Consider the following 26592-nt stretch of genomic DNA (forward strand, 5'->3'; position numbering starts at 1 on the left):
CCTTTGATATCTCAAAAGAAGTGAGGGGGAAAAAAGGGTGAGCCTTCCTAAATGTTTGATGAATTTTAGTACTCCAGAACTTTTCTTTCTTGTATGCAGAGCTTCTTTTTTCATCTTCAGTCTTATCAGGATGCAATCTTATGCCGACTTGGGCAAGGTACGCTTGGTGAAAAGCTTCTCGAGATATTGTGTGCTCATGTGTTATGTATCAAAGCATGCACTGAACGATTATAGAAATGCACTAATAATTGTTTGTGTTGTTGCCTTTTACCTCAATATTCATGCTAGCGAAAGGCAATGTTTGTACAGGTTTTTATTTTTTGCGATAATTGCTTACGAATTCATTCTTGTTGCATCTCATTGCGGAGGCCATAGGCTGACCTTCATAAATCTGTAAACAATATGGGGCACATTACTTGATTTGCGACCTATCGTTGTTTGAATGAAAGGCGAATTTCGCACTCTTAAAAGTAAAACATAGCATATGAAAATTGCAAATAATTTACTGGTGCTCCACAGCTGCTGATGACATCAAACTAATGTGCCTAACGAATAAGGGTGGTAAACAGAATTTTATTTCATTGGATAAGCATTTTTCTTTCTAGAGTGATGACAATGTGAACCGCATGCTGTGGAAGCTATAGTTCTTTGGAAATTATTTACTATAAAGGTACTGAATTCTCTTTTCTCTCCGCAATAATGTTGCCATTTCAGACACCTCAAGCGAATGCAGCAGCGACATGGACTGTTCACAATCTCTGAGCGAAACTTCGGCATCAGTGCGCCGGGCTGGAGAACCAGGTGAGCAGGGTTGTATGCATAACTGACATAAATCTTTTGAAAATGGTGACGACTGAAAGCTCATTGGACTGCTTCCTATTCCTGATCCCTCGACATATCAAATCAATTAGATTTATTTGGGTACCTGGGCATAGGGGTCTTCTATTAAACGAATCAGCTGATGCTCAAGCGAAGGCAGCCGAGTGGAGCGATTGTTGACCCCCTTCCAACAACTGCGTACATAACGGCGGCACGATTTCGAATGTACACTGTAATTGAAGAATTTGGAGCATCAGCGCTTGCTTCATTGGAGGACTTCCAACACCTCCGGTTCCGTTGGAGAAGCACAGCATGGCGATCGCACAAACTTGAAGTTTCCTTCACGCGTCTTCGTTGCCGGGTGACGCAACTAAATTTTTACCTCTACAGGCGTGGTCTGGCGATCTCCCCATTGTGTGCGTATTGTGCTGAGCGGGAAACAATAGAGCACTTTCTTCCCTTTTGTCGTCGGTACTTATCAATCCGGAGGCGACTATTAGAGGTCCCAATGCAGAATCTCAATTTGCGTCTGTCTTCTGCGGTTGTTCTGTCCCTTGGCGCTTCTATGCTTGGCCATACCAATGGGAATTTTTGATCTCCTAGAATCAAAACGTCTACCATCATAAGATTTCATTCTGCCCATACCATCATCAGCTTTCGTATTTGGGTAACTACTTTTTGCAATTCCTACTCTCTTTCTCTCTCTCAATCTCTCATTAAAAATAATTTTTTTTACTGATTCTCTTACTTATTTTTCAGTTGGTTAGGTCGCCCTAACCTCCTGCAACCTCCTCTGCTACGGAAACAGAGTTATAAAATTTTTGTTAGGTCATACCATGCTTGCCATATGCAATCTGCAATTTAAATAGTCACTGCCTGGTTATGGCCAATCCCTCTTTTGGGTATGTGCCATTTTGTGAGGGGAACAACAACATCAACAAGCTTTTGTTCCAAGTGCTACTCATTAGAGAGGACGAAGAAGTGCACACCGATGTGACAGTGACTCGCCTTTGCTCACAACCCACACTTCCCCTTGCCGTTTGACGAGAATGCAGTTCGCCCAGGAAAGCCACGGGGGACGCCAAGAAGCCGACAGTCCTGGCGTAGTTTCGCCGCCGGCCCAGCTACAACAGGAGAGCTCTCCGCCCTCCCCGACGTCTCCTGGCCCACAGCAAGACGCAAGTCTCCAGGCAGAGGCAGCGTGGGCGGCGGCTCAGGCGCCAGAGCAGTGCCATCCCGTTTTCTACTACGATGATGCTCTGGTCCCAATTCACAATCCGTTGATAGAACCTGAGCCACCAAGACGAGCAGCCCCGAGTGCCTCAGCTTTGTGCTCGGCATTGCGGTCGCTGGCATGCTCCTGGGACTGGGCCTCCTTGTGGTCCACGGGCCACTCGCTACGTACGACATTAGCCCCGAGGACGATGCTACGGCACGAAGCCCGGTGGCGACTCCACATGCTGTCGGCCGACCAGAGATTTCACACAGAATGGCCGCTCCACGGGTTGCAGGAGGCGGGAGGAAGAGGGCTGCGCAGCGTTCTGGCACCGTTGTCCCGGTTGGTGGAAGGACAAGAATTGAAGCGGTATTCCGTGCCACGGTGTTAAGCACGAAGACGAAGACTGCCGCCATAGAGGCGCGAACGCATGATCCCGACGAGGACAAGAAAATTCACGTGAGTTATCTGATTTAGATGTAGTGCCAGAGAGAGAGAGAGAAAGAGGAAAGGCAGGGATGTTAACCAGAAGGGAGTCCCGGTTGGCTACCCTGCATTGGGGAAGAGAGATGAGGGTATTGAGAAGGTAAAGAAGTAAGGGGCGAGGAGCACAGTCAAAATTCTTCTTTCAAGCCAGTCGTTGTCGGGTAGCAATAGAGTGCGGTTTCCTTTGGTACCGCACTGTCCCTTCATGTGGACGTTCTTGGCTGATGAACTCAACTGCAGCCCAGACTGCAGTTGAGTTATGCTCCAAGAACTGGGTGTAGAGAGCCCAGCACTTGCAGTGCGTTGTGTGCTGCTGGCGCGCGCAGGCTAGAGAGCAGAGCACGCAAGAGCTAGATTCATAAATGATGTGAGAATAGCAGTCACTTGGAGATCTTTGCCACGCTCCGGATCGTGGCATTTGTCTCCGTCAGTCGTTGGCGTTGGACATTTGGACATTTGGAGTGCGGCAACATCCCTGACCCAGTAACCGTGCAGAAGTGTTACTACTGGCGTTACTGCGAGCAACGTTCGAAAAACGTTGTTGCTTTGTAGATTCTTTACGAAAGGCAACATGATAATGCCTGTCGCTCCGGACAGCCAGCACAATCTAAGGGCGCGTGCAGTTCGCAGCTATCGGTGTTCGATGAGTGGAGGCGCATTCCCTACACGCTTCTGCGTCCACTATAGCAGAGGAAGACGAAAGCTTTCTGCCGCTGATTAACTCTAGACGCATAAAAATTCGCGAGCGCATGCGCAGTGCATCAAAGCTCTAAAATTGTCATACGGCTGCATTTCATCCACATTCGAACTTCTCGTCGTCAGTAACGTACAGCCACTTTGCGAATGAGCGCTTTTGTAACCAAGCGCGAAATGCATTATCTCATTGCTATCATTGTGTATCATTGCTGTGGTCACGGAATGCTCTAGCTCACCTGCATTTATCCTCTCAAAACAGCATCTGAGCACAGGATCGGCTCCCGGTGTAGCTGACGCCGCGCTCGAGTTTCTAGTGACTGAACTCTGAAATGTGTATGTAGCTTTCCTTGGACGCGTCACGTTAACTTTCACGACGAAAATTTTCTTCGTGGCTTATTCAAATTAAGCGGAAATACAGCTTAACATGTGCTTAAGTTCGCTCTGCTTGAGTCGAGAGTGCCAAACGAAGTGGGCTACTCCGCACTAGAGAGAATCAGTCCTCTCCTCCGTAACCGTGAATCGCAGACGGACTCCGATTCCTGCAGCCGCCACTTGTACACGCACTGCACGCTGCCAAAGAAAGAGTTCTTCTACAAGGAGGACCAGCAATCCTGCGTGTCGGCGGCTGAAGACACGGTGCACGTCTGCAACCGCGGCTCTAACCGTTTCGCGAGCCTCGACATCTGCCTCGCCAGCTGCGTCAAAGGCCGCCAGACACCGGACCGCTGCTACGAGAGCACCATCTTCTTTCCCTGCTCGCGGTGAGTGCGATGCGTCTCTGCAACGCCTTCTCTACTACAGAAGAGGCGTTGGCCCATTCCAAGTGCTGGCCGTTCTCTTTATTGCCATCCAATAATTCCGACTGCGACTGCATTTCGAGGTATATCGGAGTGGTAATATGTAGGGATGAAAACTTGCCGGATATGCGAATGTGGTGCCATGTTGTGGTAAATATTTGGTCTGGCCGAAGCTGATAACCGAAAAGCTGACCCCAGTCTGCGCCACAAGAATAAGAGGCTGCGAATGAAGTAAAAAAATGGCGATGTCCGCATGAGACCGTCGTCACCCCTCCCTCCTCCCAACCTCCCTCTGCCGCACCCTAATTTTCTCATCTAAGATTTGCCAATGATTCCACCCCTGAACTTCATTGTGACCTAAACTGAAGATGGGGATTTAACTTGCTTATGCATGTAACTGTTATATATTCTCCGTATACTGAGGATAATACCGACTTAGCAGTTGGTTCATCTTAAACTTTAAAGCTGTCATCATTAGGCTGCAGCACGTGCCCTGACATCGCACAATATACAGGCCTCTGGAATTTTTCCTCCATCGAAATTCGACCGCAGCGGCCAGGATCGAACCAGAGTCCTTCGGGTGAGCACCCAAGTGCCATAACCACTGAACCACCGCTGCGGTTTTAGAGAACATATGCATTTATGCCCCAAACATACTTGAATAGCTTATTTTTCATTTCATTCTATCCTGCGCCATCATACATCTCGTTCTGGAAATCCTATACAAAGCGTTCCATCCCAGCCGCAGCCAGGGTTTGCAGTGTAAACCTTTAAAATCGGTTCTTGCATTCCCTTAACCTGAAAGCCGGTGCACTTACCCCTGTATCTAATTATGTATGCATTACTACGGAAGACAGATGTAGACTTTTCTGAAGTACTGAGCAACCACTTTGTTTTTAAGTCGTGGGAGAGTTAAGAATAATTTTTTGTGGCCGCAAGCACTAAATGCCACCGTGTTTCTGTACATGTCAACGTTGACTGCCCCTCTGCAGAACTCCCCACACTTGCTTACAAAGCTGCATACTCGTTTGCACAATGTTCGTAGGAATGCAGCTCAGGAAGCACTGGTAAAAAGAAGTTGCCTGGCTGCTATCACTGCAGAATATAAACCGTGCACTTTAGCCCTGTGATACACACCGTTGCCACATTGAAGTATCGCAGTGGTATTTCTATTCCGACTTTCGTAATGGCCTGAAAAACATGAACAGAAATCAGTATTGTTGCTTCGTCATTTTTCTGTGAGATTGCATGCACTTGCAGTTACCATTGCTTTTCCATGTTTTTAAAATTGGGACCTTTGTGATGTCCTCCTATATAGATGCATTCATAGTTGACAGCAACGTGCTTAAATATGGTGAATTTTTCATGCATGCATAATACATACAAACAGCTTTTGTTTAATGAGAGACAGCAGTGTGTTGTTGTCATTTGACAACACGTACAAATATGCAGATAGAAATGAATTGTGGCTGGAGTGAACAGGGACACAAGAAGAATGATACACAGGTGATACTGGATTTCCCACAGCTGAAGAAGCAAGCTGGGCAGAAGTGATCTGTGACAGAGTATTAATAATGGTCATGAACAAGCAGTCCACATCAGCAGGAGCAGATGCCTTTTCTACAGATGCAACAACCATTGTTACCTAGGTCACCTTGACGTCAGAACCGATAGTATGGACTAAGCCTCCATACAATTTCCCTCTAAGAACGCGCAGGCATCTGTTGTACACTACTTCTGCAGGACAGTCCAGCAGACACTGTTCGTGACATCGCTTTGGACAGTTAGCTGTATCAATGAGGTGTTTGTCGTGGGTTGTCTCTTTTGTTCCATGCTAGCTATGCGGATATGTCCCTAGAACAAATATTTTGTGTGCATTGAGTTCGCTTCCAAAGTAAGCCAATAGGCAATGTTCAGTTTCTATTTTTGGTTGTCACATGTTATCGCTGGACACTACACAAATTACGTAGTGTGTGAATCAGAGTCATAAAATTTCGATCACAGAAATTTCTGCATGTTCAGATGTTTAATATGTGCCAAGCATTTATTTCTAATTTGTGTCATTACCATTTCACTCAAAGGTCACCCTGATAGGAAAAATGTAAGTCACAAGGCCACCCTCCTCAAAGCCAGCAAAGCATTGTCGGATATACACCATTACTTTTTTACTTGCTGTTGTGTTGCATGCAGGCAGCTAACTTCAGTGTTAATGTACTTCACCCAGGATGTTGATTTGCTTTTGCAAACAATGGAAACTCACTATACGCATGTACTTGATTGCATAGAAGTTCACCAGTTAAATATAATGAGCCATATTAACCCGACATTACTGCTATCATACTGCAGCGCAGAGAACCGTGTGGACCAAACCCATGGCTACAGACAAAGTGCAGGAACCAGTGTGTATACATATGTAGCGCATGCTGTACGCACTGGTTCTTACTTCAGAACGCTGGTCCCCAGTAACATACTTTCCAGTTACCGCCTAGCAGCTGTTGCCCCATTTCCATCAGCACACATGTTCTGTGTTCAAATGCATGCACTTTAATTTGCATCCAAGTGTGCAGCACTGCATGCAATAAATCCCAGTAGGTGTCAGCAGTTCACCCATGATGGCTGTCACTCAACCTGCTTTTCGATAACCTGAGGAATGCCTTCAGGTACTGTCCCTGGGCCTTTTCGCACCTCTGTCCTAGGGACGGTGCTTGTGATTAGTCCCGTCAGTTCATCCGCCAATAACTCTTCCCTCTTGAGGCTCTTCACTGGTACATGTTCCTTCGTAATGTCATTTCCCACCTGTCTTAGTTGCCCTCTGAGCTTTTCCCAATAAATGCAGGCTTCATCAACTCTTTTTTTTCTCAGTTATTTCATTATTCTTTGTCATTGTATGACCGTCGCAGCATTCCTTTCTGAGAATTTGACATTCTTTGTTTCAAATGCCCCTTGTAGGCGGAGTTGGCTTTGCGCGCATCCATCTCAGCATCCATGGGATCGGTACGCGCTACTGATACCGCAGGTATGTGCTTCCGAATTCGCTCACGCTGTCGTGTACAGATCGCAGCCTGCCTTAATTTCGAGTGCTACTGCATTGTACATGCGTCCGTCTTCTCTTCCGTCTCGTGCCCCACTAGTAGTTATGCTCTTCCCTGCGGTTCAACGCGCGTGCACAGCGGGGAGTGAAGGCATCAAGGGGTATATCCACGAGACGGTTCGCTTTGAAACCAGCTCGCCGCGTGACGTCACCGTTGCGTGTGCAATGTGCTTCGTCCTGTTGCCGGAGAAAGTGTGGTTTTCATTAAATATTTCATAGTCTTCTTGCGTTTGCAATCTGAACGCAAATCGCACCGCCCTCGTGGTATACGCAGCAGCGCCTGCGCATGTTTTGCAACGGCTGTCTATATAGCAGACGCATTTTTTTCTCCGCTCGGCGCATGGAGCGGTACTCTGCGTGCGGAAATGAGGTTATTGGTGACGATTCAGGAAAGCGGGGACACAGCGACGCAACGCTCTCTCTGATGACATCATAATAACTATGCTGCAGCTGGACGATTGCTTCGGTAGCGACGAATTGTGCGACTAATTGCCAGTTCGCCCTGTTTGTGTTGGCTATGTAACCACTCAAAATCTCTACACAAGAGCTACTCATCTGGTAGCTGAGGAGAGCCGCCGACAAAAGCAAGAACGTCAAAACGCACGTCACGGCGATGCCGAGGCTCAGCCTAGGTGCAGATCGCCGAGGAACAGAAAAAAATACCACGTGACCACGTTCTTGCGCCGGCTAGGTTGCCATGAGCCGGAGAAGGCTATTGGACATACGGCAATGCCGTGCGCGCCAATCGGCATGCTGGGACCATCCGCCTCGCTCGCAATCGCCAAACTGATCGTACAACACCTTTCCGTCTGACGTCCGCCTGGCGGCCGAAATCGGGCGGCCCGCTCGCCAAGCGGGCCTGGCGGAAGCCGCTTCAAAACGATCGTACGACGACCGTTAACCCGTTTCACTGACTGGGATGGGGGAGAGGAATAAAGATGGGATGAGGTGAAATAAAAAAGGTGTAGTAGAGATGTGACCTAGAAGAAGGCCGCAGGGAGGAATGGCGGGCCACCGTACAAGCGCACCAGCTCAAAGATGACGAAACATGTGCGGAAAAGGAAAAAAATCAAAAGTGTACCCAAAATAGTAATCCATATATTGCCGCTTTTTTCATGCCGCCACGAGCTGCAGTTTGAAGAGTGCACGTCGTGTTAATCTTTGCACCGTAAAACTTTTGCGTGCGGACATTTCACACTTGAACGTCATAACAACTGAGAAGCTTACTCAGCTCCTTACCAAGATCAACCACGCACCTGTGCTGAAGGCGTGTTGACATCTGTGTTAGTGACTTCATTTTCTAGGTAGCGAAAAACGGAAATCAGTGCAACGTTTAAGACAAGGGGAAGGGAAGAGCAGAGGACCACTGTCCCTTTGTTAAACATGGAAACATGAGAGCATAGAACAGAGTCGTCTGTCAAACACACATGACCACTAGAGCTTTCAGTAAGCCTCCGCCTAAAGCTGAGACAAAAATTTCAAGCACATCACTTGCGAAGTCTTGCAAAAGAGACATAGATAATGTAAAGCGGTCATTGTTTGATCTTCCCTGCTAATCGTTACCGAATAGAATTTCAAATTACCTCCATTTTTCTTCATAAACTTTCTTTCCTTTTTGTAGCAAGTGAAATTTCTTCACTTTCTTCTCTCCGCCTTGAAAAAGGTGTAGTTCACATATTCCTGTATACATTGCAATGTCTTGCTAAGTTTCCCTCCATACTAATTTTCTACACTCCATTCTCTATTATACAATGCGAGGGCCGGTGTGGATGGCGCTATTGGGTGACACAGTGGTATAGGCTAGTGTTCTGGGAACGCCACGGGCGGCGCTTGTAGTGTAAGTGCCTGTGCACGTTCTAAGAGTGGCCAGCACAAATTTATATACTTTATTTAGAACTCGTTAGGAAGCTGGACGAAAAGAGATGGGCAGTTAAAGTACTGAAATACTGGCGCAGAAATGGCATTGATTCAAAGTTGCACAAAAGGAATAGAAAACTAACCAGCAAGTATTCAAGAAAGCAGAATGGGGAAATATTACTTTAAACGCCGGGTAAAGAGGCACCGGATTAGAGGTGAAACCATTCGTTGAAAAAAAAAAAAAAACAGACCGTAGTCCTACGGAGAAGATGGAAAGGGTACTGGGTAAAATAAACAGGCTTGGTTTTCTTTTTAGAACGAAGACCGCAGCGGTGGCCTTGTGGTTCGAGTCTCCGCTTTGCGTGCGGAAGTACGAGTGATACCGGGTGCCCACCGGTTATACAATGCGTAGAAGATTTCCCGTGGCCTGGTGCTCGGTTTCCTTGGTGTGAAATGCGTCGAAAAGAACAAATTTAAGTAAGAAAAGGCCAACCAAAAATGAAAAAAAGACAACGTTTCAGTACCTACTGGGTGTTTGACACCAGCTTGTGTAAAATAAAAATGCCTCGTACCAAGGCGCGCTTTGGCCAAAGCTTCCGTTGCGCGATTAAAATTCAACATCATCTTCAGAAGGAAGAATTTCTAAAAAGTACCTGTTAATTGTACGGATTCTTTTGATGAATACAAAGCATAAAAACGAGCATGGTGGCACTCGCCACCACCCTCTCATATAGGGGACGCTACTAACATGCAACTATCCATACAGCCTTGGGCCGATGGGCGACTAGTGTGCAGCTCGTGGTGTGCGGTGTGCTGGGAGTCGGTACAGAGTGCAGTCCGCGTGGTGATCTGCAGCACGCCAAGGGCCGCCAGCGCAGTTAAGTGAGAGCGAAGATGCCTACGGGGAGCGGAAGTCATGAGTCATGCGATTCACCCCCGCTATGAAATGGGACTTGTTATGAGAACATCGTGTTAGACGTACTCTGAAAAAGCTTGTGGGGTCTGCAGTGCGGTCTCAGACAGGACCGATCCACAAGCTCGGACCAAAGCTGCGGCCGCGAAGAACAACGCACCGAGTAGTAGCCAGCAGGCAAATGTGTTTATTGGGGATCTCCTCAACTGGTGGCCTCCTCGGTACAGCACTGACGTCAGGCGGGCGAGCAACTCGAACGGAGCGGCGTGATCTTGACAGCTGCGGCTCCCAGCGTGCTCCAGACCCGTCCGCCTCCATCGCCGTCGCTAAACCATCTCTCCTATTGCCAACTCCTGCACGGCCGCTGAAGACAAGAGGTGGGGGAGAGGAAGTCCGTCTCTCCCCCGCGTCCCCCACTGCCGCTCGGAGGGAAGATGAGGGGGGGGGGGGGGTCTTTTTCATCGGCGGGCGATGGAAAAGCTGATCTCCCACAAGCTTCACTCAGATTTTCTCTCGAGTCTCAGATTCGATGCGACTGCAGATTGGTGAGTGCAACTAACACCTGTCTGTCTTTCTCTTCTTTTTAAGGGCTCTTTTAATGACAGTACCACACTTTGGGGTCATCTCTCGTAGTGGAACACACAAATAATTGCCTGTGTTCTTTCTATTCGAGAATAAGTGACGTCACTATAATCAGAGAAAAAGTAGCATTCTTTGACGCGAAGAGCTAGTCGGTGAACAATCTTAAAAGTGAATTTTTAATGAAAGAGTGAGGTTTTCGTGGTACGCTAAATTGTAGCCGTAGCAAGACAGGTTCAAAGTAAGGCAATGCATGTGACGATGATCAAAGCGGTGAACGCCCCCTTAGCTTTACTGTGTTCACACAAACAATGCTTTTAAACTACTCTACATCGCTTGCGTTAATGCGTTGTTAAAAAAATGAGTAATTTTTCTTTTCTCTTCTGGTGTGACCACCATTAAATCACACCACCATTAAATTACCACTTCCTCAAAATCTGAACGCTTAGTGTCTGAACAATGCACTGGCTCTCAAGAACTCTGCATCTTTTTCCTGATGTGGCTGTTGCAGTTCAATCCTGGAAGGTGAGATTTTCTGTAGGAGATCACGTCGTATGGTCGCTGCACTATACTGATGAAAACAACAAATTCTTTCCTTCTAATGGGCTAGTAAGCGACTTTGTTTTCTCTGTTGTTTTTTCAATGTTAACAAGATTACGTGCTCGTGCATCAAACGGGCTCTGAATGAACTGTCTACACGCACTTATGTTGTCTGGAAATGCGTGCTTTTAGGCTGCAAGATAGCTGCTGTTATAAATTAATTTGGAAATATAGGCTTCACCTAAAAGAGACTCGAAGGGCAACTCCATCCAATATTTGTGTTTTTTTTTAAATTGATCGTTTGGCTCGTTCTTGCTGCACATTTAGCGCAAGAAACGGGACCCACACAAGAGAGCAGACAACCAACTAACCCAACTTTATGCATTAATGAACTTCGTTATTTGCTATGCTAATGTTTGTTTCAAAGCAAAAGCCACATTCATAGCCGCGAAAATTGGATTTATAAATGAAACCATTTCTTTTACCACCGCTAGACTCAAACTTAATACATAAATATAAAAATGAGCTCCGTGATCAAGATTTACAGTGAACGGCAATGTGGTTGAGCCTTAGAGCAGTACACTAAACCCGTACTTACGTGATCGCCGCTCACTTTGAAAAGTGCTTGTGGTAACGATGCCTGTAATCTCAGTGAAAGGCTGCGTTATGCAGTGAAAAACTTTAGAACAGACAGCGGAAAACCATTAATTGACAATGAATGCATATAAGATAGAGCAAAGAACCCTTGCCTGTTTGTTGTGTTGACTTGTATAGGATGCCCGGTAAAGTCAGCAAAACGGTGTAATAACATCAGAACACGTGCTACTATCTTCATCTTCACTTCACATTTACCGAAACAAACCTACGAGGCTCTGGTCGCCCTGCTTCAAGTAATGGCACCTCTGCTTTTTCTTTTTTTGTCTCCACCTACGGGGCAAGAAGAGCCCGGGATTTGAGCTTAGTCCTCTCTGAGAGTAGTTTTTCTAGCGTATGAAGAGGCGAATTCGACATATGCTCCCCGTTCAAAACAGGCGCCTCAATTATCACTGCAGATAACTTTAGTCCATTAGAGTTCCCTCTCACCTCTGAGCCCTTTCGACACATCACAGAATATTTCCTTCTTCACCGACCTAAGCCACACGGTATAGTTCGGCGCAGATAACTTTATGGAGCTTGTCTGCTCTGCAGCAATCAGTACACTTTTTTTTATCCAGGCCGAGCTCAAGTTTGGGATGAAACAGGAAAGTACTGAGTATACCAACTTAGGCTTGGGAACTTTGTTGCTGCCTGCAGGGACCGTCGTTCTGGTTCCCGGGTTTAAAGCTGAAGGTGGGAACATCGGTAGAATTCCAAGGCGAAGTCGCCCGGTTCAACGAGGCAGACATGCGAGCACTAAATTCCACTCTCCGAATTCCTATCTATACAGAACGAAGGGGGAGGAGGGGGAGAGAGAGAAGAAAGCTTCAATGAAAAAAGAGCTAAATTCTCGTTTTTTTCAATAAAGGGCTTATTTACAGACTTCACCTGAACTCTGCATTTCCAAACGGCTTGAGATAGCGTTTCGGACAAACCACACCGGCATCACAAAGGCATCACACCGCGGTCGTGACAAAACTCGTTAGATCTCTAGCCGGTTGGTCTCCACTAAAAACCGCCCATATATGCAAATGTTCTCACTACGGCCTAAGATTTTTGACCCCTAATATTTGAAGAGGGCCACCATTGAAAGTGATGCTATACACAAACGCCAAAATAAAAATTTCAGTACGGCGACGCGATCGGTATCGCGAATTCTCTAAGCCAAGGACACGGGACAAGAACAAGCCAGGTTAGCAGTACATATTCAGTCGTTTGTAATTACGACAGAGATAGTCACATAGCTAAGATCAGGTACAGGTTAAATGATCAGTTATTCTAACTGTCACACTGCAGTCTTTTACATATATTTAATTGCCTTTATTTGTAGCTTTTTTATTAATACATGCACATTATAGTTGTCATCGATAAACGTTGGATGCCACTGTCAAGTAATCTGGCCTCCTCGCTGTCTCCCCTCTTAAATGTTATTACAAAAGACGCTTATCTATTCATTGATATAAGAAGTGTGTGTGAATTATGCATGCATTAAAAATTTCAGGTCTTAGCACACTGCAGACTAATACGAATCCAAGTAAAAGACAAGATTATGACATTCCCAGCAATTTGCAATTGTAAAATCAATACTGAATTTTTTTCATGTTTTTTGATTCATTAATTAAGCCAAAATCGAAATAGCACAGTGTGAAGACAAAGGAGCCAAGCCATGCATCGCTATGCTGAAATGCACTGCTTTTTTTTTTTTGCACAGTGACAGCGGGCCACTAGTTTTATTTTAGCAGTCATTCCTAAGCTCATATTGGAATGAAAATTGCACAAGCTGGAATGCGGCAGTGAGAACAACCTTGGAGAGTTCTTTTGAGAGCCAGTTAATGTTGATAGATGTACAAACAAGCTGGCGTGTTGTCTGTACAACTACAATCGAAGAAAATTCTAAAAGTGCCCATGTGAATGAAAACAAAGTAGTTGCTTAGCGCTTAGTAAAAGGCTATACATGCCATCTTTAGCTTAAAAAAAAAAGCATTTGCGAGTTGTTAAACTGGCTTACGTATCCTGGACGGCTCCTGGTTGGGACTACGAAAGAATATTTCGTATATTCAGGGAAACTGGATGAACTTACCAAGTATAGTAATTATCTCAAGCAGAATTTGTAGAAATATATTTACAGGGTGAAATACAAGTTCTCGCGAAACACAATGAAGTAGAAATAAGAAATGGAGCAGAAATGTGGGGCATACATGCATATGTTACTATAGCTATGCAGTGATGTTTAAGACTTTTTTTTACCAGAAAAAAAGAGGGATCGTAACAGTGATTCTGGTTCCCAAAACCGCAGATAAAAGTGAGCATTCTCTGCATAACATGATATATATAAAATTTTAGAACGTGCTATTTGTTGCTTATTAGCAACATCTTCAGCCTAAGCTATGCCTTATTTTCTGCTTCATACAGGAAGTCTATGGGAATTTAAACCGTGCTAGAATGGCTGCATGTATTTAGGCAGACAAATGTCTTGTTTTCTGAACTCTTCTTAATAATATATGCACTAAAATGAAAATACTCTTTAGGCCTTACATAAAAGGGGTAATGATAATGTAAGGAAAACAGCAACTCTATGAATAAAGTTGTATTGAGTACAGATTTGTGCTTTTCCATGTGTATTACTGCCGCCAGTGTAAGAAAATCATTGCAGCTGTAATTGGTCTTCATTCAGGACGACAGAACTGAACGTGCAGTTTAGCCTTATTATACAGAAGGAGGCACTCTGTGATAAACGCTGTAATTTCTGGCCCTATAGCATACCTGGCTGCCCATTTCAGATGAGGATAAGCATCAAATCACACACACGCACAAAAGTCACATGCGTAAAGTTACGTACAGGTGCACACAGACTAAAGCGGAGCACGCGTGCTGTGGCTGAACTAGAAAAAAACTGCAAGCCAGCGCGTTCTCTCCGCAGATTCGCAGCAAAGAGCGAGGGGGCGTCGGAACAACCGGCTGACCCATCTCGATAACATTATGCTCGCGTTATCACCGCCACGAGCGAATTTGCGCTGCTGCTATCTCTGCCCGCTAGGGCCGCTTTCAATACATCATGCAAGGGATTGTTCGTCTGGACAGTGCAGAAATGTTTGCCATCGGCACCATGCACTTTTTACTTCGTCGGGAATTGCACCATTTTTGTCTGCGTGGCAGCCGAAGTTTGCGCTTCACTTGGCGGTGAGTTTGTGCGCTGATAGGTATAAACGGTCGTGCAACGCTTTGGCAAATGCAGTCGAAATTTCGTTCGCTCTAGGCAACGCATGAAAAAAAAAACAGTAGCTTGCATGAGCGGTCATTGATAAAAATATGTGCTCAACGGCTAAGCAAGTGGGCTAATAATTTAAGACCAATTTCTTCAGCTCAAATTCACTTTCTTGCACAGGACAAAAAAAAGCTACACAAATAGCGGTAAAAATAGAAGGCAGGAAGGAGGTGGTTAAAAAAAAAAAAAACTCCAAAGGTGTCGTTTTATGCAAACTCAACAGTTTCATAACCGGTAAAGCCCCGAGCCAGGTTGACGACATGGGCCAAGCGCCGAAAGAGATTCGTACAACGAATCGACGTCGCTTTCGGAGGCTGTCCCACATCTTCTTGACAGCCTCCCACCCGTAGGTGATGTGGACTTCTTCTGCGGCTGATGCGAGGTAGATTGCTTTCTAAAGTTCACGAAACGACCTCACTTATGTTCATATCAGCATCCTTTGGCGTCCACTCCAACAGCAGCACAGCCCGTTCTTCCAGCAAGACTTTCATGACTCGCGCATTGTGGACGGGACTATATAGTCCGGCTGCTGGAAGAATACATCATCGTTAAAAGGGCCGTCCAAGTCATATGGGATGAGATACTGGTCGAGCACGTCGCAGTAGCTGTCTTCGCTCATTCTGTCACCTTGGTAATCAATGATACGAAGGCTAGGCACCTTTCGCAACACACGCCCACACCCACATATATATCAACGAACGTTGTGGAAGTACCTATTCCACGAAAAATGCCGCCCCGAGTTCCACTGGATGTTAGGCGCGAAATTTTTTCTCCTATGCGCGCAGGGTGTACCACAGCGAAGTGTGCCACAGGGCAGGAAGGTCGATGACTGCATGCAGTGAGTCGGATAGTAGAAGCTTAGAGGGATGAAGGCTGCGATGCTCCACGCCCAGGGCGCGAGTGGTGCACTTCGGATGAGGCTGACCAAATGGTCGTCGCCGCAGCCGTTACGCATCTTTTTCAGGCAGCAAAAGAAATTAGAGATGCCCTCGGCCTAGACGTCAGTCTGGGTACCATTTGGAACTGTCTCCAGGAAGCCAGATTAATCGGATGTGTGGCGGAGCAGAAGCCGTATTTGACGGGAGGATTTAAGGCACAGCGCCTAGCATTTGATCGCGCCCACGGGCAGTGGACTGTGGGCGACTTGCTACAAGTCATCTTTACAGATGAATCAACTTTCTCTTCAAGATGGGACCAACAGCGGCATGTTTGGCGTTCATAGAATTGCAGATATGTCCGAATAAGATTGATTTGTGTGAAAGGAAGAGCACGGCGATCTAAAGCAGGATAAGCCATGGGCAAGTAAAAGTAGAGAAATGAAACTTTTTCTTCGCTAGTCCTCTCGCAGCAGTTATTTAAGTTATGTAAGCCCAAAGGTGTTTTTATTTTTCTCTGTGGCCTCAAACCATGGTGCTGAGTGAATTTTATTTTTTAAATTATATATTAAGTAGGAGCTGTTCAACGCATTATTTTTTCCCACTTAAGTACTTGCCCGACTTCACGACGCAAGTAATCAGCAGTGGTCGTTGTGCCATGAAAGTCTGGGGAGCTGTCAGTGCAGAAGGCTTCCGCCCTCTTATTAGACTACCATCAAAGATTAACGGAGCCAGCTGTTGCGACTTCCTCGACCACTATCTCGTCCCGTACGCGTTGGACGGGTCATATAAAGATGGAGTATTCCTCCTGCAGCAAGACTGTAGCCCCGTCCACACTGCGCGAGTTGCCAAAGTTTTGCTTGAAGAACGGGCTGTTCAGTTATTGCACTGGATTCTAAAAGGCGCTTATTTGAGCGTCATTGAGAACGTCGGGCAACTTTGAAAGTAATCTGTCTCGTGTCAATCACAGCGCACGTCCAGATGACCTCTGGGAGGCTGTCGAGATGGAGTGGGACCACCTCCGAGAGCAGCCTGGATACGTCGACTCTTTATATGAGTCCCTTGCTCGGCCTATAACCGATGTTATCAACGTGAGCGGGAGCTTTAGCCGTTATTAAAATTTGAGTTTCCATAAAGAGGGCCTTTGGAAGTTTTTTTTTTAATCTCCTTGCATGTTTACAAAACATAGCCGATCGCGGACGACTAAATGAGAGACAACCTCGTTTCCTGTTTGTCTTTTTTCCCTCCTCTATAACAAAGCAATATTTGTGCCGAGGGAAGTGATCTTTGATTAGCCGACTTGCTATAATTTTGAGCCCCTATCTTTATAAAGAAGACAAAGAATACAACACATGCACGCTATTTTTTTTTTAATGTGTTTCTTGAGCCAAGAAAAAGTTCACCACAGTTGCCAAATCGATGGACGAGAGTTTGTAGTCTATAGCTCTCTCACAAACTCGCAGAACACATCATGAACTAGTTGGTTGTACATCACAGTAAAAACAGCACAAACTTCACGAAGGACGCAGAAAGGGAAGACGATCAGTTGTTAGATCAGCTCCTCTGTCTCGGCTAACCTTTCTGCGTCCTTCGTGAAGTTTGCTCTGTTTTCATTGTCACAAACTCGCCGCAAAGCGAAGAGCGAACCAGGCCAGTCACGCAGGCTGAGAATTGTAGAATTCCTGAAAAAGAAGAAGTGCAAGCTGCCGAACGCCATCTTTCTACACGGCGCGGACAAACAAAAACCTTGCATAATGTATTGAAAGCGCCCTTAGCGAATAGGAATGGTAGCAGCGCCGCTTTGCTCGTGGCGGCAGTAACGCGAGCATTAAGTTAACCAGATCGGCCAGCCGGTTGCGCCGACGTACTCTCGCTCTTTGCTGCGAATCTGCTGATAGAGCGCGCTGGCATGCAGTTTTTTTCAGTTCGGCCACAGCTCGCGTGCTACGTATTACTTTTGATGCACCTGTACCTAGCATTTTAACCACAACACATAATGGAAGTCTCTGCGTTGCTTCGCTTGACAGAGGAAATACTGACGCATATCGACTCGTAATAGAGAAGGGTACGGCTGACAGTAATAACTATTAGAGTAGTCCTATTAACATCGGCAAATGGAGCATGCTCGAGCACGCAGACGCTTGTTCTGGAGGGTTGAAAAGTTGGTATTGATACTAGGATAGCAGACCACATAGCAATCAATGAATACTAAAATTAAACACTGAAATGAAGGTCATTAACGAACTTAAGAAAAAGGGATAGCCCAAGTATAATACCTTTGGGGTTGCCTGAGATTCCATAAAACGAAAGACAGCGTTAGTTGAGAGTTAGCACGAGCCAATCTGGCAGCCGGCTAGAATCACTTAAATCCACGTCAGAACAGCAGGATTCAAGGGATTATACTATAAGGGATTTTATCGCATGCTTTCTCCAAGAGACCAAGGTGCAAGTGTATGTCACGAAGGATGTCAAGTTGGTATTATCACAGAAGTGCTTTTCAAAAAGCGGGCCGGTTTAGAAAGAACAATTTAATGGGCCGCAACACTCTAGCAGTGTGAGAGTACATAGTGTTTTTCACGATTAGGAACACATGCTAGTCAGAGAAATGGTGCATTGATTTAGTGCATGTGGCATTATCAGAACTGAAACATTTGCCACATTTTGCTGTATGCAGCCATGCCTCGTTAATATCCACCTTCTAATATGACGAATTTAATTATCGACAGCTTTCCTGAGGGCGAAAGTTTTTCAAAGCATGGACGCATTGTTAACTTAGAAACTTGCTGTTTGGACAAATTGCCAGGTTTAAATGTACAAGGCCTATTGGTACCCGCATATTTTTGTCGTAGAATATGGACTGGAACGCGAACATCTGAACTGTGGCAACCAGATACTATAAAACAGCGCAAGGACTGTTAGAAGTGCATGGCGACAAATACAGACTGTATGATAAGGCTGTTGCACCCTAGAATTGCCTCCATACCCCCTGCAGCATAGCGTGCGGTTTTTGTTAAACCTTGAACTGCTAGGCATGCCGACTCTCTCCGCTTGCACGTTGACTAGCAAACTACGTCTCTTTCTGGTGACAAAATCAATGACACTGAAAAGCTCAGCGACTCATTTCCTGGCGCACTTTGTTCACTGCACAAACTGAATCAAGCGACTCGCTTACATTATGACGATTTTGTTATAATATCACAGGTCTCTACTTGCAACACTATGTTAATGTTGTTTTTTAAACAGAGCATGCGGCAAGAAGAAAAAAAAATCTACTCGTCTTCAAAGCAGGACGGTCAGGAGGAGAACTTAGCACAGGTGTAAAGCAGGGAATCTGCAAATACAATCGAAACAGTAAGGAAATGGGTTCAAATTAATTGTAGCCTCAGCCTTGACAGGTCGATGGCTGCACCGGCCTTGCTGGACATTTAGGAATGGTTCAACGTCAGCGTTCCAGAGCCAACCACAGTGCAATAGCGCATATCACATTTTCAAAAATCAATATAATTCTTGTAAGCGTACGTGGTTTGGCAATATGCACAAAAATGGCCCTGTCACGGCCATACTACAAATGTGAACAGATAAGTGTCCCAAGAGGAATATAGCTGAGCATTGCGGAAGGTGCAAACGAGCATCAACATTCAAGCATTTTGGAATGCAGCTAATTCAAGGAAGGCTAAGGAAATCTAAAAAGCATTCTAAATTTCTGACAAATACAATCTCATGGACCCACCACCGCCTTCACCCAGCAGGCAAATAATGTTCATTGCAAGCAGCCACAGGTAAATGAACGTAGCAGATTCACGTGTGCTTGCGAATTGACGACATATGCTTATAAAGGCTTCGAGAATGTCTCACACTAGCAGGTTGAGCTTACCTGGGAAGCGCTGCTTATCAACTGTTCGACATCTATACAGTCGAGTTATCGAGCAGTTAGGCGACAGCAGTGCAGTGAAAGCAACAACAAATATAGGATTAGGTGCTGTTTCAATGAGTACAGTTTCTATTCCGTCTGTCATGAATCACGGAGCACTTCAGGATCGCTACATTTTACCAATAGCCATAGCAACCAGGATCGGGCGTATCGTCAATAACAAAATACGACCATTTATAGCAAGATTTGAGAAATATAAGATAAAAGAACTAGTCCTGTTAAAAAGTGAGCCGTTGAACAATATCGGGAAAGGAATTGCTGGGGACTTCCGCACAGCCACGCGTAATATCAGAAAAAAAATTTAACAAATTCAAGGGCGGCATAACCTTCAAACACGACTATAAGAAAATTTTATCGGCTACTATCAGTTGGCAACAACCCACCCGATAATTTGAACCCGCCTGTAGAGGTCATCATGGCGACAACGAGAAGACTATCAAAATCACAATAAAGAAAGTTTCTGAGCCCATCCAAGAAATTCATTGACCAACCATCTTCCTGTCTGAGAAAAGTGATTTAGTACTCCTTTCCACCCCGGCCGCTAGTCACTCGTGGGTCAGGCAACCGACGAGTCAAATTAAATCCCCATCTTCAGTTGAGGTCACAATGAAGTAGGGGCGGAATCATTGGCAAATATTTGAGGAGGAAATTAGGGTGGGGCAGAGGGTGGTTTGGAGGAGGGAGGGATGACGATGGTCTCATGTGGACATTGCCATTTTTATACCTCATTCGCAGCCTCTTATTCCTGTGGCGCTGACTGGGGCCAGCTTTTCAGTTATCAGCTTCGGCCAGACCAAATATTTACCACAACATGGCACCACAGTCGCATATCCAGCAAATTTTTATCCCTACAAATTACCACGCCGATTATTCCTCGACATGCAGTCGCGGACGGAAATATTGCAGGACAATAAAGAGAACGGTCAGCTCATGGACCAACGCCTCCTCTGTAATAGAGAAGGCGTTGCAGAGACGCATCGCACTCACCGCGATCAGGGAAAGAAGGTGGTGCTCTCGTAGCAGCGGTAAGATGCCTGGCGGCCTTTGACGTAGCTGGCGAGGCAGATGTCGAGGCTCGCGAAAAGGTTAGATCCGCGGTGTCAGACGTGCACCGTGTCTTCAGCCGCCGACACACAGGATTGCTGGTCGACGTTGTAGAACTCCTTCTTTGATAGCGTGCAGTGCGTGTACAGGTGGCGGCTGCAGGACTCGGAGTCCGTGTGCGACTCACGGTTTACGGAGAAGAGGACTGATTCTCTCTAGTGCGGAGTAGCCCGCTTCCTTTGGCAACCTCGACTCACGCAGAGTGAACTTAAGCGCATGTTAAGCTGTATTTCCGCTTAATTTGAGTAAGCCACGGAGACAGTTTTTGTCGCGCAAGTTGACGTGACGCGTCCAATGAAAACTACGTACACATTTCAGAGTGCAGTCACTAGAAACTCGAGCGCGGCGTCAGCTACACCGAGAGCCGATCTTGTGCTCCGATGCTGTTTTGAGAGGATAAATGCAGGTCAGCTAGAGCGTTCCATGACCACAGCAGTGATACACAATGATAGCAATGGGATACTGCATTTCGCGCTTGGTTACAAAAGCGCTCATTGGCAAAGTGGCTGTACGTTACAGACGACAAGAAGTTTGGATCTGGACGAAATGCAGCCTTACGACAATTTTATAGCTCTGATGCACTGCGCATGCGCTCGCGAAATTTTATGCGTCAGAGTAATACAGTGGCGGAACGCTTTTGTCTACCTCTGCTACAGAGGGCGCAGAAGCGTGAAGGGAATGCGCGTTCACTCTTCGAACACCGATAGCGGCGAACTTAACGCGCCCTTAGACTGCACTGGCTTTACGGAGCGACAGGCATTGTGATGTTGCCTTTCATAAAGAATCTACAAAGCACAAACGTTTTTGGAACGTTTCTCGCAGTAACGCCAGTAGTAACACTACTGCACGCTCACTGGGTCAGGGATGTTGCCGCACTCCAAATGTCCAAATGTCCAACGCTACAACTGACGTAGACAAAAGCCACGATCCGGAGCATGGCCAAGATCTCCAAGTGACTGCGATTCTCACAACATTTATGAATCTCTTGCGTGCTCTGCTCTCTAGCTTGCGCACGCCGTCAGCAGCACACAACTGAACTCAGCTGCAGTCCGGGCTACAGTTAAGTCCATCAGCCAATAACGTCCACATGAAGAGACAGGGCGGTACCAAAAGAAACCGAACTGTATTGCTGCCCGACAGCGACTCGCTTGACGGAAGAACTTTGACTGTTCTCCGCGCCCCTTACTTCTTTGCCTTTTCAATACCCTCATCTCTCTTCTCCAATGCAGGGTAGCCAACCGGGACACCCTTCTGGTTAACATCCCTGCATTTCCTCTTCCTCTTTATCTCTCTCTCTCTATAGAACTACGTTTAAATCAGATAACTCACGCGAATTTCCTTGACCTCTCCGGGGTCATGCATTCGCCCCTCTGTGGCGGCAGTCGTCGTCTTCGTGCTTAACACCGGGGCACGGAATACCACTTCGTTTCTTGTCCTTCCACCAACCGGGACAACGATGCAAGAACGCTGCGCAGCCCTCTTCCTCCCGCCTCCTGCAACCCGTGGCGCGGCCATTCTGTGTGGGATCTCTGGTCGGCCGACAGCATGTGGAGTCGCCACCAAGCTGCGTGCCGTGGCATCGTCCTCGGGGGTGATGTCTTGGGTAGCAAGTGGCCCGTGAACCTTAAGGAGGCCCCGTCCCAGGAGCATGCAAGCGACCGCAATGCCGAGCACGAAGCTGAGGCACTCGGGGCTGCTCGTCTATGGTGGCTCGGGTTCTATCAAAGGATCGTGAAGGGGGCCCATAGCACCATCGTAGTAGAAAACGGGATAGCAGTGCTCTGGCGCCTGAGCCGCCCCCCATGCTGCCTCAGCCTGGACACTTGCGTCTTGCTGTGGGCCAGGAGACGTCGGGGAGGGCGGCCAGCTCTCCTGTTGCAGGTGGGCCGGCGGCGAAACAACGCCAGGACTGTCGGCTTCTTGGCGTAACCCGGGACTTTCCTGGGCGGACTGCATTCTCGTCAAACGGCAAGAGGTAGTGTGGGTTGCGAGGAAAGGCGAGCCACTGCCACATAGGTTTGCACTTCTTGTTGTTGTTGTTGTTGTTGCCTTGGTCGCATGGCACATACCCACGACGGGGGATTGGCAGGGGTTCGGAGGAGATACCCCATAAATAGGAAAAGCTGGCGTCAAGCTATTTATTGTACATTGGGTGAAATTTCAGATTAGTTTAAAAGAAAAAGAAGGAACAAAATAATCTGGAGACAATATTGGTGAATTGAAAATGTAAGATATGAAAATACCCAAAAGTATTTGTGAATGCGGGAGTTTGCACCTCTTCGTCCTCTCTAGTGAGTAGCACTTGGAACAAAAGCAGTTATGCGTGTAGGCTTTCTTCTTTTCTTTAATTGCCGCGTGCTGGCGCCCCCTGCGATGGACACCAATATAAAGTAGTCGGGACATGCCTGTTACGGGAGTGTGGAACTGTGCGTGAGTGCGGGAAACAGCCTTGTGCAAGTGCGTGCCAGGGCTCATTCACGCTTGAGGGTCGCAGAGGTCGCGCGAGCAGCAGTTGCCTGCGACTACACCGCAGTTCGACAACATTGACGTTCACACATCCAAGGACGACCTGCTGATCGCCTTCTCGTTCGATTCTCGTTTAAAATGAGAACTCTTGGGAATGGCGCCTTTCGCGTCATTTCAAGAGTTTCGTCTGCTTTGTCCGCGTCTCCTGCGGTCGCGCTTGGCCCTCGAAAGTTCTCTGGTCCCTCGCTATTAACGAAGTACTGCGACGACCTGAGCGAAGAGGAGGATGTAGCGGCAATGTGGACCGCGGCCGTATTTACTAGAGGCCTGCGAGTCACCCTGGATGCCGGCCTCTAGAGTCAGAAAATGCGCTAGTATGTTGTTTGTTCGCCTTCATACCATGCTCTGGGAAGTAGAAATTAAAAATATGAATCAATTTTGAGGGTCATTGACCAATACCGAGCTGCTGGATACAAGCAAATTTCTTCTCATAGCCGCTTTGCTGCTGTTGCCCAAAGCGGCTCGATCGCCTGGCGTCTGCTTTCTCCGCTGTTGAAGGCGTCGCGTAAATCCAGCACATTTTTATATTATCGTGAGACGGGATTCACAATAAAGCCTGACGAAAGAAGCAACTTGGTAACAGCGGTGGTCGGTTCCGAAACGCCCTCAGCTGCAGCATCGATGTGAAACCGGCTAGGCTTAGCGACGACTACGGCAGCCAAGGAGCAGATAGCGCAGTTCGTCGCTCGGCGCAACCGCGAGCGGCGTCGTTGCCGAAAGCTCGGCTCACTCGCTGATTGGTTCAACCGTTTGCGACTCGCAAACTGCAAAATCGCGAGGCTGCAAAATCGAGCAGCGAGCGACTGCCCCGCGACTGTCGCTTTTCGACCAAAACAGTCGCGTGATCACTCCGACTCTCAAGTGTGAATGAGCCCTCAGTGCGGCGGACGCTCGTGTGGGTTTGTGCGGGAGAATGAGTTCTCTGCGAGTGCATCTGAGTGACTGCATTAAAGACATTTTTATTGTATTAACCTTCTTCTGGACCTGTAAAGTGGCAATGTATAATATGCGGGGTGCATGATTGCATTCTATCAACACCACAGTTCTACAGATGATTATGATGGTGATACTGCCCGGTGCGTGCCCTTCTAGTCGACATCGACTACGACGATAAAGAGAATGATGAACTGTGGTGCTGCTATCGTCGCTGCACCTTTTGTAACGGGCGGGCACAGACGGCCTGGGCCTTAGATGGAACAAGTTAGAAGCAAGTAGACAGAAGAGAATGTGTAGAAGATATAAGGAGGAGAAAGGAATGTCACTGAGAAGGGTGATGGTTCGGGCTAGTGGGTTATTCACATGAGTTTCCATAGCGCAACACAACAAAGGGACAAGAAACAAGCGTTAACTTGCACTAAACGCTTTATTTGGCGTTCACATTGTTTTTTAGGGTACGAACCAGTGCGAGATGGGAAACACATGAAACGTTATCTGGCGGGCAGTGTGAAATTTGACCAAATACATCTCAAAATCAAAAACAAAACAAAACGAATTGCAAACAAATAAAAACCTAAAAACTGGTATGCCCGTTTGCTGGTATGCCTGGATGCAGGTATAGTGTGCGAACATCTGAAACGTGCATACCAGTTTTTAAGTTTTATTTGAGTTGCGATTTATTTAGTTTTGTTTTTTGATTTTGAGGTGCCTGTGTTCAAATTTCACACTGTTAGCCAGACATCTTTCATGTGTTTCCCCTCTAGCACCTGGGTTGTACCTTTGTAAACCCCGTGAGTGCCAAATAAACCGTTTAGTGGAAGTAGTTAGCGCTTGTGTCTTGCCCCTTCGTTGCTTTTCGCTATGGAACCTCACTGGAAAGAGGTGAGAAGCCGGGGTACAGAACTCGGAGTTCGTTGCTGTGTTGGCGCCTGTATGTCGTCAGTTTTTCGCCGGCGCAATTCTCAGCTCCTGGGGCAGCGTGGTGATTTTTCTCGCTTGCATGGAGTGAATTATGCACTGGAGACAGAGTAAACTTTACTGAGAAACTGGTCTTGAGAGTTGCTTGATGATCTCATGGGTGGCGTCCTCATTCCAAAAGTACAGCTGCCCGAGGTGGTTTATGAACCTGGTCGATGAGCTTTAGCTGATCGTCCAAGGTTACGCTAGTCAGCTGAGGCCCCAACCAGTCCCAACTATACTCCGCCGTTCCCTCTTTCCGCCTACAATTCCTGCACACTCAGGTCGGGTTAGGCCGTGCAACTGGCGGCGAGTAGAATTGTTTTTCTTAGAAAGGATAACTGCACATTTAAAAGCGTTCAATTACCATCGGTTCTGCATCGCAAAAGATTAGCGCTCGTTTTCTCATGGAAATAATTTTTTGGAAATATCGGAAATATATGGAAATATCGCAGGTGGCTGCCAAATTAGTTCTTTCTACGAAGACGTAGACAAATAGAGGAAATGCGTACTGTGCTAAGATTTGCAAGAATTTCGACAGAAAGTTAAAGGTGCGGGATGCGATCGTTTGCGATCTTCTTGGAATCGAACTTCACAAGGACGTACTAACCCTGTTGGCGCCCGTTCGCCATGCATTTTCCTAACGGGCGAAGGCAGCACACGCGTTCTCTCAGCGCTAGATAGCTAATAGAGAAACAAATGTTTTGGTCTTGGAAAAGTTGCGAGGGTTGAGTGCACAAAATGCCACGCGAACAGGTGTTCCGCCACTGAAACTGTCACTTCGTGCTTTCACTTGCTTTGCATTTGCGTCTGCGCGTCTAGCGAGACCCCCTTGCTCCTAGGTAAAGGTGTGTGGCCATTAGTAACAGGGGCGCCCGAGGCCGAATTAGGGACATAAAATGACGAAATACGCCCCTACATACCGCTACAGAAGACTGAGCAGTGCACAGCGGTTCGAACGGACAACGCTTACTGTCAGACCGTGCCTGTCAACCGGGCTGATGGATTGTTTTCAGTTTCACAAACTTCATTAAAAAAATTGCAAACCGCGTTCTTTCGTCCGGAAGATCTCGAAGCATTTGAGTGCACACACCATCATGACCCATAGCACATCGTCTCCGCAGTCCCTCAAGGGCAGTCCGTGACTCTCTTATGGTGAACAGAGGGTCCATAGCACTTGGGGCCAATTCAACGCTAGGGGGTACAGAGAAATGGAATTTTCCGCGAGTGCAAGCATTGGAATATTCTTCAGCGATACAAGCAAGTCTTCGGTTTATATGCCACACCAGGGTGTCAAAGGCGCTACCCAGAGTACAATTTTCCAAAAATTGGCTTTCCCAGGAAGTTGACAAATTTCTTGGAACTATC

At 46.7% G+C, this 26592-nt stretch overlaps 1 long non-coding RNA gene across 1 annotated transcript; it reads right to left on the reverse strand.

The window, feature by feature from the left end:
• Positions 1 to 10070: 10070 nt before the first annotated feature.
• On the reverse strand, positions 10071 to 14504 carry LOC144115550 (uncharacterized). The gene is made up of 3 exons (XR_013311451.1): positions 14394 to 14504; positions 12257 to 12412; positions 10071 to 10239 (listed from the first exon to the last, which is right to left on the reverse strand). It is a non-coding gene; the product is annotated as an uncharacterized LOC144115550 (long non-coding RNA).
• Between the last annotated feature and the right edge of the window lie 12088 nt (positions 14505 to 26592).

This window comes from Amblyomma americanum, chromosome 1 (assembly GCF_052857255.1).
Source record: "Amblyomma americanum isolate KBUSLIRL-KWMA chromosome 1, ASM5285725v1, whole genome shotgun sequence".
In the NCBI taxonomy this organism is placed as follows: domain Eukaryota; kingdom Metazoa; phylum Arthropoda; class Arachnida; order Ixodida; family Ixodidae; genus Amblyomma; species Amblyomma americanum.